The sequence below is a fragment of the Acomys minous genome (genome assembly GCF_964271855.1).
Source record: "Acomys minous genome assembly, chromosome: 16".
Lineage (NCBI taxonomy): Eukaryota > Metazoa > Chordata > Mammalia > Rodentia > Muridae > Acomys > Acomys minous.
Window position 1 is genome coordinate 58248080 of NC_140498.1, and position 11269 is coordinate 58259348.

At 48.4% G+C, this 11269-nt stretch overlaps 1 long non-coding RNA gene across 1 annotated transcript; it reads right to left on the reverse strand.

Moving 5' to 3' along the window:
* Nucleotides 1-7181: 7181 nt before the first annotated feature.
* LOC311585951 lies at nt 7182-11269 on the reverse strand. The gene is made up of 3 exons (XR_014775402.1): nt 9432-11269; nt 7789-9249; nt 7182-7501 (listed from the first exon to the last, which is right to left on the reverse strand). It is a non-coding gene; the product is annotated as an uncharacterized lncRNA (long non-coding RNA).

Consider the following 11269-nt stretch of genomic DNA (forward strand, 5'->3'; position numbering starts at 1 on the left):
AGCAGCACCACAGCCAATCCTGTCATCAATGGACCTTTGGGGGACACGTCCATAAACCATGGTGTGTGTGTTGTATATGTGTGTATGTGAGTGTGTATGTGTAGGTGTGTGTGTGTGTACTGTATATGTGCGTATGTGTGGTGTGTGTGTGTGCTGTATATGTGTGTATGTGTATGCGTGTGTATGTGTGTGAGTGGGTGTGTAGGTGTGTGTGTGTGTTTGTATGTGTGTTGTATATGTATGTAGGAGTGTTTATTATGTGTATGTGTGAGTGTGTGTAGGTGTGTGTGTGTGTGTGTGTGTGTTGAGGTGATACTAATGTAAATCTGCCAGTATGTTGGCCAGTTTCCTTGTTCACCCTTGCTCTCTGCCCCCTTTATTCTTTGTTTTGTTTTGTTTTTTGTTTTTTGAGACAGGGTTTCTCTGTGTAGCCTTGGCTGTCCTGGACTCACTTTGTAGACCAGGCTGGCCTCGAACTCACAGCGATCCGCCTGCCTTTGCCTCCTGAGTGCTGGGATTAAAGGCGTGCGCCACCACGCTCGACTCCCCCTTTATTCTTATTTTGTGTGTATGGGTGTTTTGCTTGCATGTGTGTCTGTTTGCCTGATGCATGCAGTGCCTGTGTAGGCCAGAAGAGGGCGTCGGATCCCCTGAAACTGGAGTCACTGCTGGTTGTGAGCCACCATGTAGGTGCTGGGAACTGAACCCAGGTCTTCTGCGGGAGCAGCCAGTGCTCTGAACCACTGAGCCGTCTCTCCAGCCCACACGTCAATTTTTTATTTCTTTTCTTTTCTTTTTTTTTTTTCCCCCTTTTGGTTTTTCTGAGACAGGGTCTCTCTGTGTAGCCTTGGCTGTCCTGGACTTGCTTTGTAGACCAGGCTGGCCTCGAACTCACAGCGATCTGCCTGCCTCTGCCTCCCGAGTGCTGGGATTAAAGGTGTGCGCCACCACCACCCGGCCTGATTTTTGATTTCTTGTTATCCCTCCTGGCTAATTTTCTTCTTACTGAAAACCTTCTTCAGGTTCCTTTTCTAGTGAATTGTACAGGAAAGGATTCTCTCAGTTTCTATGCCTAAAGGGTTTTGGGTTTTTTGCTTGTTTGTTTGTTTTTTATTATACCTTAAAGCCTGGATGTGACCCACAGGTAAGGACTTTGGGTTTTCAGCTGTTCCCAGCAGCAGTATGAAGACAACACTCAGGACCTGCCGTGTCTTCACTGTGGACAAATCCGCCACCAGTCAAGAGTGTTCAAGTATACTTGTCTCCTGGCTTCTAGAAGAAAGCACAGTGGGGGAGGGGTGGTTCTGCTTCTATTCTCCTGCACACTCCATCTGTGCAGAAGTATTTCTATCGCTCCTCCTCAAGTCTTGCTGTGCTTCCCCACTATCCTGTTGTGTTTGTCCTGTCTGTTTCCAGCGATCGTGATGACTGCGTCCTACAGCCCCCGAGCGAGCACAAGGACACTCCGTGTGCACCTTTAAATGTAATCAAAGAAACACTCGCTTGCCCACCTGGCAGTTTAAGAGATCCCCTCTCACTGATCTTAAAAGCTCCTGCAAGCTCTTCCCAGGAGGAAGGTGCTCCTGGCCTTCTCGTCAGCCGCCTCCTCCATGGCGACGTGCTGTGTGTTCTCTATGGTGCTGGGAACGAACGTAGCCCTGAGCTTCACACAGGCCAAGCCAGCGTGAATCCACTGAACTAGCACCGCAGCCCCGCCTCGCTTGTCCTGGAGTTTCAGCCTACCACAGCTGGATACAGGCATAAGACACAGTGTTTAGCTTCCAACTGGTTCTGCTTTATATGACTGAAAACATACATTCTCTTTTTTCTCTTCCTTTCTTTTAAATTTGTTCAAGACAAGGTTTCTCTGTGTAGCTCTGGCTGTCCTGGACTCCTTCTGTAGACCAGGCTGGTCTCGAACTCACAGAGATCTGCCCGCCTTTGCCTCCCCAAGTGCTGGGATTAAAGGCATGTGCCATCACACCCAGCAAAATTATACATTCTCTGTATGTCTATGACTTAATGTTCTATTCAGCACTGTGCTCTTGAAATGCACTTATATTGTGCACGCAGATGGTGTTCACTATATTGTTTGTCCTGACATAGGCCTAGGCTGGCCTGACACTACCATACTCCTGCCTCAGTCTCCTCAGAGCTGGGACTGCACGTGTGGAACTTCAGTTCTGGCTTAGTTCACTTTCTTTTTTCTTTTTCTTTCTTTCTTTCTTTCTTTTTGTTTGTTTATTGAGATATGGTTTCTCTGTGTAGCCTTGGCTATCCTGGACTCCGTTTGTAGTCCAGGCTGGCCTCAAACTCACAACAATCCGCCTGCCCCTGCCTCCCAAGTGCTGGGATTAAAGGCATGAGCCACCACACCTGGCTCACTTTCTTATAAACTACTATATAGCCTTTCATTCCAAATAAAAATAATTTTTGAGTTTTTCTCTGGGCATCAATTTTTCTTCTCTCAGAGTTCCTAACTCTAGTCCTCCAATACCTCTCTCTGTCTTGTTCTTCATGGGGCAGATTATTCCAGAGCTAAGAGATTGTCCCTTGGGAATTCTTATGCAATTAATCATTAGTTACTTCTTGTTAGAAGTAGACAGAATGTGGGCTGGAGAGATGGCTGAGAGGTTAAGAGCACTGCCTGCTCTTCCAAAGGTCCTAAGTTCGACTCCCAGCAACCACATGGTGGCTCACAACCATCTACAAAGAGATCTGGTGCCCTCTTCTGGTGTGCAGGTGTGTATATACAGGTAGAACACTGTATACATAATAAATATTAAAAAAAAAAAAAAAAAAAAAAGAAGTAGGCAGAGTGTAACCAGCCATGGCAGAGCATGTCTAAAATTCCATCTAGGAGGCTGAGGCAGGAGGACGCCAAATTTCAGGCCAGCCTGAGCTACACAGTGAGCTCTTTTGTCTTCCTTTGTCTCAAAATGCCCAGAAGTCACTTACTTGGGTATTCACCTAGTGTAGTGTGCCCTGGCAAGTGAACCACTGGGTACCGCAAGATGGGAGATGCTGAAGAGCCCACTGCTTTAGCAGAATCCCCGTCCTGTTGTTAGCTTTTATTTGGAAGTCTTTTCCTTCGTACTAAAACTCATTCCTTGAGACTTCCGCCACCATTCTAACAAGGCACCCCAAAAGCTTAGCTCCTCGGTGCCAGCTTGGCAAGTGTGGAATCTCAGCAGACCGCTGAAAATGCCAGCGGTTCTGGTTTTCACTCAGCTCACGGCACCCGCTTACCAAGCCCTTTTCACTTTCCCAACCTGCTTCGAATGCCAAATGCCTGTCGAATGGCGCACCCTGAGCTCTTTGACCACTCCTGCAGCTGGAAGAGGACTGGCTCTGTGGCCGCCACGATGCTCTGCGTCTTCAGGGACCCTCTCTTCTGTGAGGCTTCTTCCCCCAGCACGGCACTGTGCACTCCTTAGCAGTGCCTGGGCCGGATGAGTTGATGCTGCCAGCTGTCTCTGCTGGTTCATGATCCATCTTAGACTCAAATAAGAATATCAGTTGAGTGTTGGGCAGTGATGGCGCATACCTGGAATCCCAGCACTCAGAAGACAAAGGCAGAGGCAGGCAGATCTCTGTGAGTTCGAGACCAGCCTGGTCTATAAAGAGACTTCCAGAACAGCCAGGGCTACACAGAGAAACCCTGTCTTAAAAAAAGAAAAGAAGTTAAATTTGTTTTTTGTCTAACATCAAGTCCATCACATAAAAGAAATATAAACAGCAAGTTATAAGTTGCTAGAAAATATAAAATAAGAAATATACAGTAAAATGCTGTCTAACATAACCATGGGTTTTGAGATTTGGGATTGTTTTTTCTTTTCTTTTCTTTTTTTTTTTTTCAAGACAGGGTTTCTCTGTGTCCTGGAACTCTCTCTGTAGACCAGGCTGGCCTCTTACTCAGAGATCCATCTGCCTCTGCCTCCCCAGTGCTGGGAATAAAGGAGTGCGCCATCGCACCTGACTGATGAAACTCAATTCCATCACTGTTAGCGTGTAGACTCCTGCAAGTGTGCCTTGTGTCTACTGACAATGACATGGTCCCAGCGTTTCACTATGAGGGTGATCTATGGACTGCCATCCCCTGTTTGTCACTGATTGCTAAGGATGGCAGCTAACATAACACTTTTCACTCTTGCACCGTGCTTTTTTTTTTTTGTGAGACAGGGTTTCTCACTTTGTAGACCAGACTGGCTTCGAACTCACAGAGATCTGCCTGCCTCTGTCTCCCCAGTGCTGGGATGAAAGGCATGCGCCACCACACCGGGCTGCACCATGCTCATTTAATGACACTAAGATCCAGCTTGAGTCTTCAGGTAACCACAGCTGCCTGGGTTCATGACCCACACAACACTGGTCCCACGTGAGTAGCTGACGGCCTTACTGTGGCGTCGGCTGCTTGTGTTGCCCTTTAACACGGGTTTCAAGCCTTTGCTCAGCTGAACTCATGACCTTTTCTGCAATGGGCTGCTGCCTAGCCAGGTCGTGTGCTCAGTCTCTCTTGCTTTTCCTGCCATGTTTGTGGTGCGTTCTGTGCGTTATTTCCTCTATTCTGTTTTTGCTATTTTTCCAGTCATGACTAGGCCCACTGAATTCTTTCCCTTTGTCAAAGTAAACCGCCGAGAGAGGAAATTAGACTTCAGAAACAGAACTAAGTCACTCCGTGCTCCTTCCCAGAAGAAAGACAGCCATATAATAAGAGACCTCCCAGGGCTTGTTAAAAATAAAATCGCTGTTTTCCCACCCCACCCCTGATATTAATAATTGCAAAGTGTTACTGTGAAGGTTCCTTTGCAGGATCCAGCATCTGATAGGGTGCCAGCTCAGAACTAAGAAAAAAACGCCATTTCCGTAGAGTGACATAAGCTTAGGGACGGGGTAGTCAGCGCTGCGTGACCGTGACCTCAGGGGGCCCACGTGTCCCTCTTCATCTGGTAAGCCGAGTCATCATCGCTTTCTCTTAGAGTCTCAGAGGAAGTCAGGACTCTTTAAAAAGAAGCATATTTTTAGGTCCATAACTTCTTTTTTGTTTGTTTGTTTGTTTGTGTTTTTGTTTGTTGAGACAGGGTTTCTCTGTGTAGCCTTGGCTGTCCTAGACTTGCTTTGTAGACCAGGCTGGCCTCGAACTCACAGGGATCCACCTACCTCTGCCTCACTAGTGCTTGGATTATGCCTGGCAGGTTCATAACTTCTTGAGGACATTTTTGTTTGTTTAGTTGGTTTTGGTTTTTTGTTGTTGGTGGTGTTGTTTTTGAGACAGGGTTTCTCTGTGTTGCCCTGGCTGTCCTAGACTCACTTTGTAGACCAGGCTGGCCTCAAACTCAGTGATCCGCTTGCCTCTGCCTCCCGAATGCTAGGATTAAAGGCTTGTGCCTCCAGGTCCAGCCTTGAGGAGATTTATTAAAACATTGGAGGGGTTGGAGAGATGGCTCAGAGGTTAAGAGCACTGCCTACTCTTCCAGAGGTCCTGAGTCAATTCTCGGCAACCACATGGTGGCTTAAAAACCATCTATAATGTGATCTAATGCCCTTTTCTGGCCTTCAGGTAGAGAACTGTATGTGTATTAATAAATAAATCTTTTTTAAAAACATTGGAAAAATCTATTGTGCTGCCTGTAGCTACCTCCATTTTGAGGATCAAGCTCATTTTGAATGTTGCTTCTGTATTCATTATTGTTTGGCTGTCTGAAGTTCTTTCTCCTAAGTAGCAACATAGAGCCAGTGGACATCTGCTGAGAGCCTGTTGGTAGTTGAAAGCTACTCAATGCAGGACTATATCTCACTCACAGCCTTTAAAATGCAGCCAAAGCTGGGCCAACAAGATGGCTTGGCAGGGAAAGGCACTTGCTGCACAGGCCTGAAGACCCGCGTTTTGGACCCCAGAACCCACATAAAGGTGGAAGGAGGGAAGGGACCCTACAGAGTTGACCTCTGACCTCTACATTTGCACCATGGCACATGTGCATGAGCACGCACAGACAAACTAATCTTTGTTTAATTGTAAAGTTTAGCCAGATTGAACCACCGTTTTAAAAAGAATCTTTGCATTATGAAATTAAACACTTTAAAGTTGGTATGAAAATTAACATGAAGGCAGACCGAGGGTCACAGGCTTGTAGTCCCAGTTATTTGGAATGCTGAGGCAGGAGGACTGAGAGTTCAAGGCCAGCCAAGACAACTTCTCAAGATTCTGTCTCAAAATCAAAAAGAAAAAAGTGGGTGGGGGTGGCTTAGTGGCAGAATACTAGCCTAGTATGCGTAACGCTCTGGGTAGTAGTGAAAACAATATTAAATACAAAGTAATGCCTGGATTACTCGCCTGTGTCAAGCCTTACGGAAGACTGGATTTCTTATACAAATAACTTCTCCAAAACAAAAAGATATCGAAGAGAGAGACACGGCACTGTCTTCCTAGATCTAAGCAGTCAATCCTGTCACCCCCAAGGGCTGGATAGGGTATGTCTGCTCTCAGTCTATCCCTCCCCATAGTGAGTTCTTCTGGAAGTATACCATTGGGGGGGGGGTGTCAAGCCGAGCATGGTGGTGCACCTGTCGTCCGAGCACACTGGATGTAGGGATGAGGAAATCTAGCCTAACCTAGCTACTGTGAGATGAAGACAAGAAGGAAGGAAGGGAGGAAGAGAGGGAGGAAGGGAGGAAGGAAAATGGGAAGGATGAAAAGAAGGAAGGGGGAAGAGGAGAAGGAGGGAAGGAGGGAAGGGGGAAGAAAAGGAGAATGGAGAAAGGATAAGAGGAGGGAGGGAAGAAGGAGAGGTGAGGCAAAGGGAAATTTTCATTTTCAAGTTCATCTTAAACTGCCACCTAAAACATCTAAACACCAAGAATCAAAGAATCATGCCAGTCAGAGACAAGCGCTGCTCCTGTGCCTAGAGGGCTAGATGCCCTGCATCTAAGGGATGGGAGCATGGCGACCAGCTAGCCAGCTGCTCCTAAGATAGCCAGCTGCTCCTGCATGTGATGTGTGTGACTGTTGGTGGGGCCATAACTTGATTCTGCTGCCTGGCCGCCCCCCCCCTGCACCCCCATACCCCTTCCCCCTCTCACTTCCCCTCCCCCTTTCTCCCTCCCCCTCCCCCACCACTGTCTTTTGCATGTAAAATTGTAGCCATCTGACCAATGTTAGCTCTTTAATGCATTTTCGGGCTTGTAGTTCATAACAGCGAGAATCCGCCTTTCTAGAACATTTCTATTTGTTCCTGGACAAAAGCAAGTCGTCTTCATTTGTCTTGTTTCTCTTCCACAGTCTCACAAGTGTGTCTTATGGGGCCGTTCCCTTCTTTGCAGGCTTCGGACGGTGATTTTAAGTTTCTCCTAGATAAAGAGCTCTTGACTGATGTCGGTTTGGGTTTTCACCGCCTGTCCTTTTGCGGTACAATTTCTTACTGTGTCTGGTAGAAGGATCTGATCTCATCTTCCCCACCTGAAGGTGCCGGCGCCTGGCAGGAGCAAGCTTTACGGCATACTTCTGATGGAGAGGAGAGGAGAGGAGAGAGGTTGGGGGTGCAATTCAGACACTTGCTGAGCATGAACAAAGACGTGGGCTTGATCCCATTATGGCCGTCAATAAATCAGTAAGTGAATGAAGGACAGCAGAGCGTGTTACCTTTTCTACTTAGTGGCATGTTAGCAACATTTTCCAGTCTTACTCAAGACCTTTACCACCATGTTGTTGTTCCAACCCACACTCCTGGTGTGCCCAGAGCAGCATGCTTGTTTATATTAGGAAATAAAATCCTCTTGAGGAACACTGACCTAATTCAACATTGGATCAGTCAAAAACCACTGGATGTCTCTTGTTCCTGTTAAAATGTGGGTGTGCAGGTTTCCTTTTCAGCTGCTGTGATAAAACACACTCACCAAAAGCAACATAGAGAAGAGAAATGGCTTATTTGGCTTCCACTTACAGGTCACAGGCCATCACTGAGGGAATCAGGGCAGGAACTGTGGAAGAGCCTTGCTCACTGGCTTACTCCCGGGCTTATACATAGCCACCTTTCTTGTACAGCCCAGGACCCCCTGCCCAGGGAATGGTGCCGCCCACAGTGGGCTGTGCTCTCTAAGATCAATTAACAATCAAGGAACCCCCACAGACAGACCAGAGGCCAATCCAGTGTGGGCAACTGGTCAATAGAGAGTTCCTCCTCAGATGACTCCCGGTTGTGTTGACAGGCGACACCAACTAGGACAGTAAAGGTGGCGAAGATTGTATGTGTCCGCTATTCACTCTACAGCCAGCAGCTTTGCAAAAAGTGTTGCGTTGTGGTGCCCCTCCGTGTTCTTGCGTTGAGATTACTCCTCTTTTCCAGGTCCAGCCATGCTCCTAGGGAGAGGTTCCCCACTCAGAGAAGGTGCTGACAGTGCTGGGTCCCTCTGCTCCCCACTAATGAGATCTGGGTGTTGGTTGTACCTGGCAACAGGAACTGGTCTACACAGGCTTTCGACGACTTGGATTTTGCCTTAACAGCTTCTGCACGAAATAAGCATGGCCTTGTTTAGCTGTTCGTGCACTGCAAATACCCCGATGTATCAAGCGAGGGACTCCAGGTTGAAGAATCACTCCAGACAGCGGGTCATCTGTTCTAAAAGAAGGCCATTTAAAGAGGAGGGGCCAAGGCCTTTTATACAGTACAGAGGCGGGTGGAAAAATACAAGATAAGGTAGGTGGGGAGTCCCCAGGACAAGAGGAACCATGTAACCAAGGTAACCAGGGTGCAAAACAGGAACTTGTGGTCAGCTATGTGAAGCACAACGTTCACAACAGGAAGCTGCCAGGACAGAATAACAATTGCATACCGGCCAGGGCGTGGCCCCAGGGGGCCCAAGCCTAACAGGTCCCAACATTGTCCATGGCTCCCTCCTCTGTGCTACTAATGTAAGGACAGCAACCGTTCTGCCGCGCCCACTTGGTGTGAGTAACCATGGGGTTCTTAGTTTGTGTCTGTGGCAAAATTAGAGTCATCATTATGAGCTGTCGTCACAGCGGGCAAGACTCTCAGGGTTGGTGGACGGAGAGATCCAATCTAGCAACGATTGCCGAGCTTTGCAAGGTGCACATGCTAGCTTTCCATCGTTGTCACCAAGTAACTGGGTTGAACAACGTCAAAGGAGGAAAGGCTTATCTGTCCCATAGTTCCAGTCAGTTGGCTCTGTCATTTGGGGGCTGTTGAGGAGACAGAATATCACAGCAGGGAATCTATGCTCACCTCATGGTGTCTAGAGAGGACAGAAAGAGAGAAAAACAGACATAGAAGAGCCAAAAGTCCCAATCCCACTGTCAAGAGCATGGCCAGACAAGGCCAGAGATGTCCTTGAGAACCATCTTGGCAATAGAAATGATGCTGGCATGTCCTGCAGGGCAAAAAAAACGCACACCATCACATCATCACACTCCTCACCTATGGCCTTGCAAGGCATTGCCAGTGGATCACGGAGCTCTTCCATTTCAGGCAGCCATTACTAATCAATTAGAGAGTCGTGTAGTAGTTTCCTTTAAACAGAAGCACTCCTGGGAGGTGGCGGAGGCTCACTAGACTCTGAAGGTGAACAAAACCCACACGTGTGGGAAAGCTCACGCTTCCAACAGTCTCCACCTGCTGGAAAAGCAGCCTCCACCTGCTGGAAGAGACTGACCAGCCATGCTGCCCAGAAGAGAGCTCTCAGGTCTGTCTACTTGCCTTCGAGCTGTGCAGAGAGCTCCAGGGATGGAGTTTTGTGAGCCCTCTCCCGTGCTGGGGTGTGTGTTCAGTGATAAAGCTGTTCCTGTAAGGAGCCCTTTGACCTTAGTGATCTCAGTTAAGACACATCAGTTCACCAAGTTGGACTTTGGTGGAGCCATTACTCCCATCTGTTCTGAGGTGTATAGACAAGTGTGTGTGTGTGCGTGTACGAGTGTGTGAGTATGTGTGCATTGTGTGACAGTGAGTGTGTGTGTCTGTGTGTGAGTGTGTACGTATATGTTGTGTGACTGAGTCTGTGAGTGTGTGAGTGTGTTTCTGTGTCGTATGAGTGTTTGTTGTGTGACTGAGTGTATGCAAGTGTGTGACTGAGTGTATGTGTGTGTTCAAGTGTATGAGTGTGTACATATGTGTGTCTGTGTGAGTGTGCTGTGTGTGTGTTGCATCTCCCCAAGAGAATCTGCTCACACAACACGGTTACCATTAGAGATGAGACAGAGAACAGCACATCCACCTGGGACTATGGAAGAGAACGTCTCAAACTCTGTAAGGTTAAGAAAGAGACAAATGTCACAGGATGGTCAGAAAGTCTTCATCAGTCTCAGGGGGCCGCGGTCAGTTTTTTGTTTCCCTGACATAAGCTAGAGTCACCCCGTCCCAGTCCCCCAACTGTGTGATCTCCCTCTCTGATCCTGCCATGGGCTTTCTCTTATTCCTCCACTCATAATGCCCACAGTTACCCTCCCTCCCGGTTCCATCCTGACCCTCTCACCCGCCCACTAGGGTGAGACCTCCTTCAGCTGGACCTCAGCAGGCTGAATTCTGAGTCCCCCTAAGAGCTGGGGCCTCCTGGCGGGAGCAGTGTCCTTAGGCCAGCTGCCAAGACTCAACTGAGCATGGGTCAGGGGCAAGGGGGTCGGGGGCAATGTCACCTTCCTCATTGTATCTCTGAGGTTTCATAGCGCTGAACACAGGCCACACGCTAAAACAATTTCCTGAAAGGAAGAGACAAGGAAAGGAAAGGAAGAGGAAGGGGGGAGGGGCAGAGGGAGGGGGCTGGGACAAGAGGCTGCCTTGAGCCTCAGCATTTACCAAACACGTGACCTTGGGCAAATAAGTCAGCCTTCCCGACCCCTCAGCTTCCTCATTTGCAGATCAAGGCATCCTTCCAGAGTTGTGAGGACCAAGCCAGATGACAGGGAAAAGTTTAGCCTAGAAACGATGGTCTCTGTACGACACTGTCACTTTTACTGACAGGGACCATGGGGCCATTGAGGGGCGCGGGGATCGAGCAGCTGAGGCCTTTCACTCTGCAGCTGCTTCTGCGGGCAGCCCCGGGTTTCTCCGGGGTTCCCCTGTGAGGACTGCCACACTGTTGCTGGGAGATGGCAGAAAGCCTCTTCAGCAGACCAGCAGTTTCTCACACACACACACACACACACACGCACACACACACGGAGCCAACGGACCCGTTAGCAGCACACTCGGCGAGTTCCGAACCTCCAGGAACGCAGCTTGAGTCACCACCCTTGTCAACAGCGCCTCTTGGCAGTGTCTGA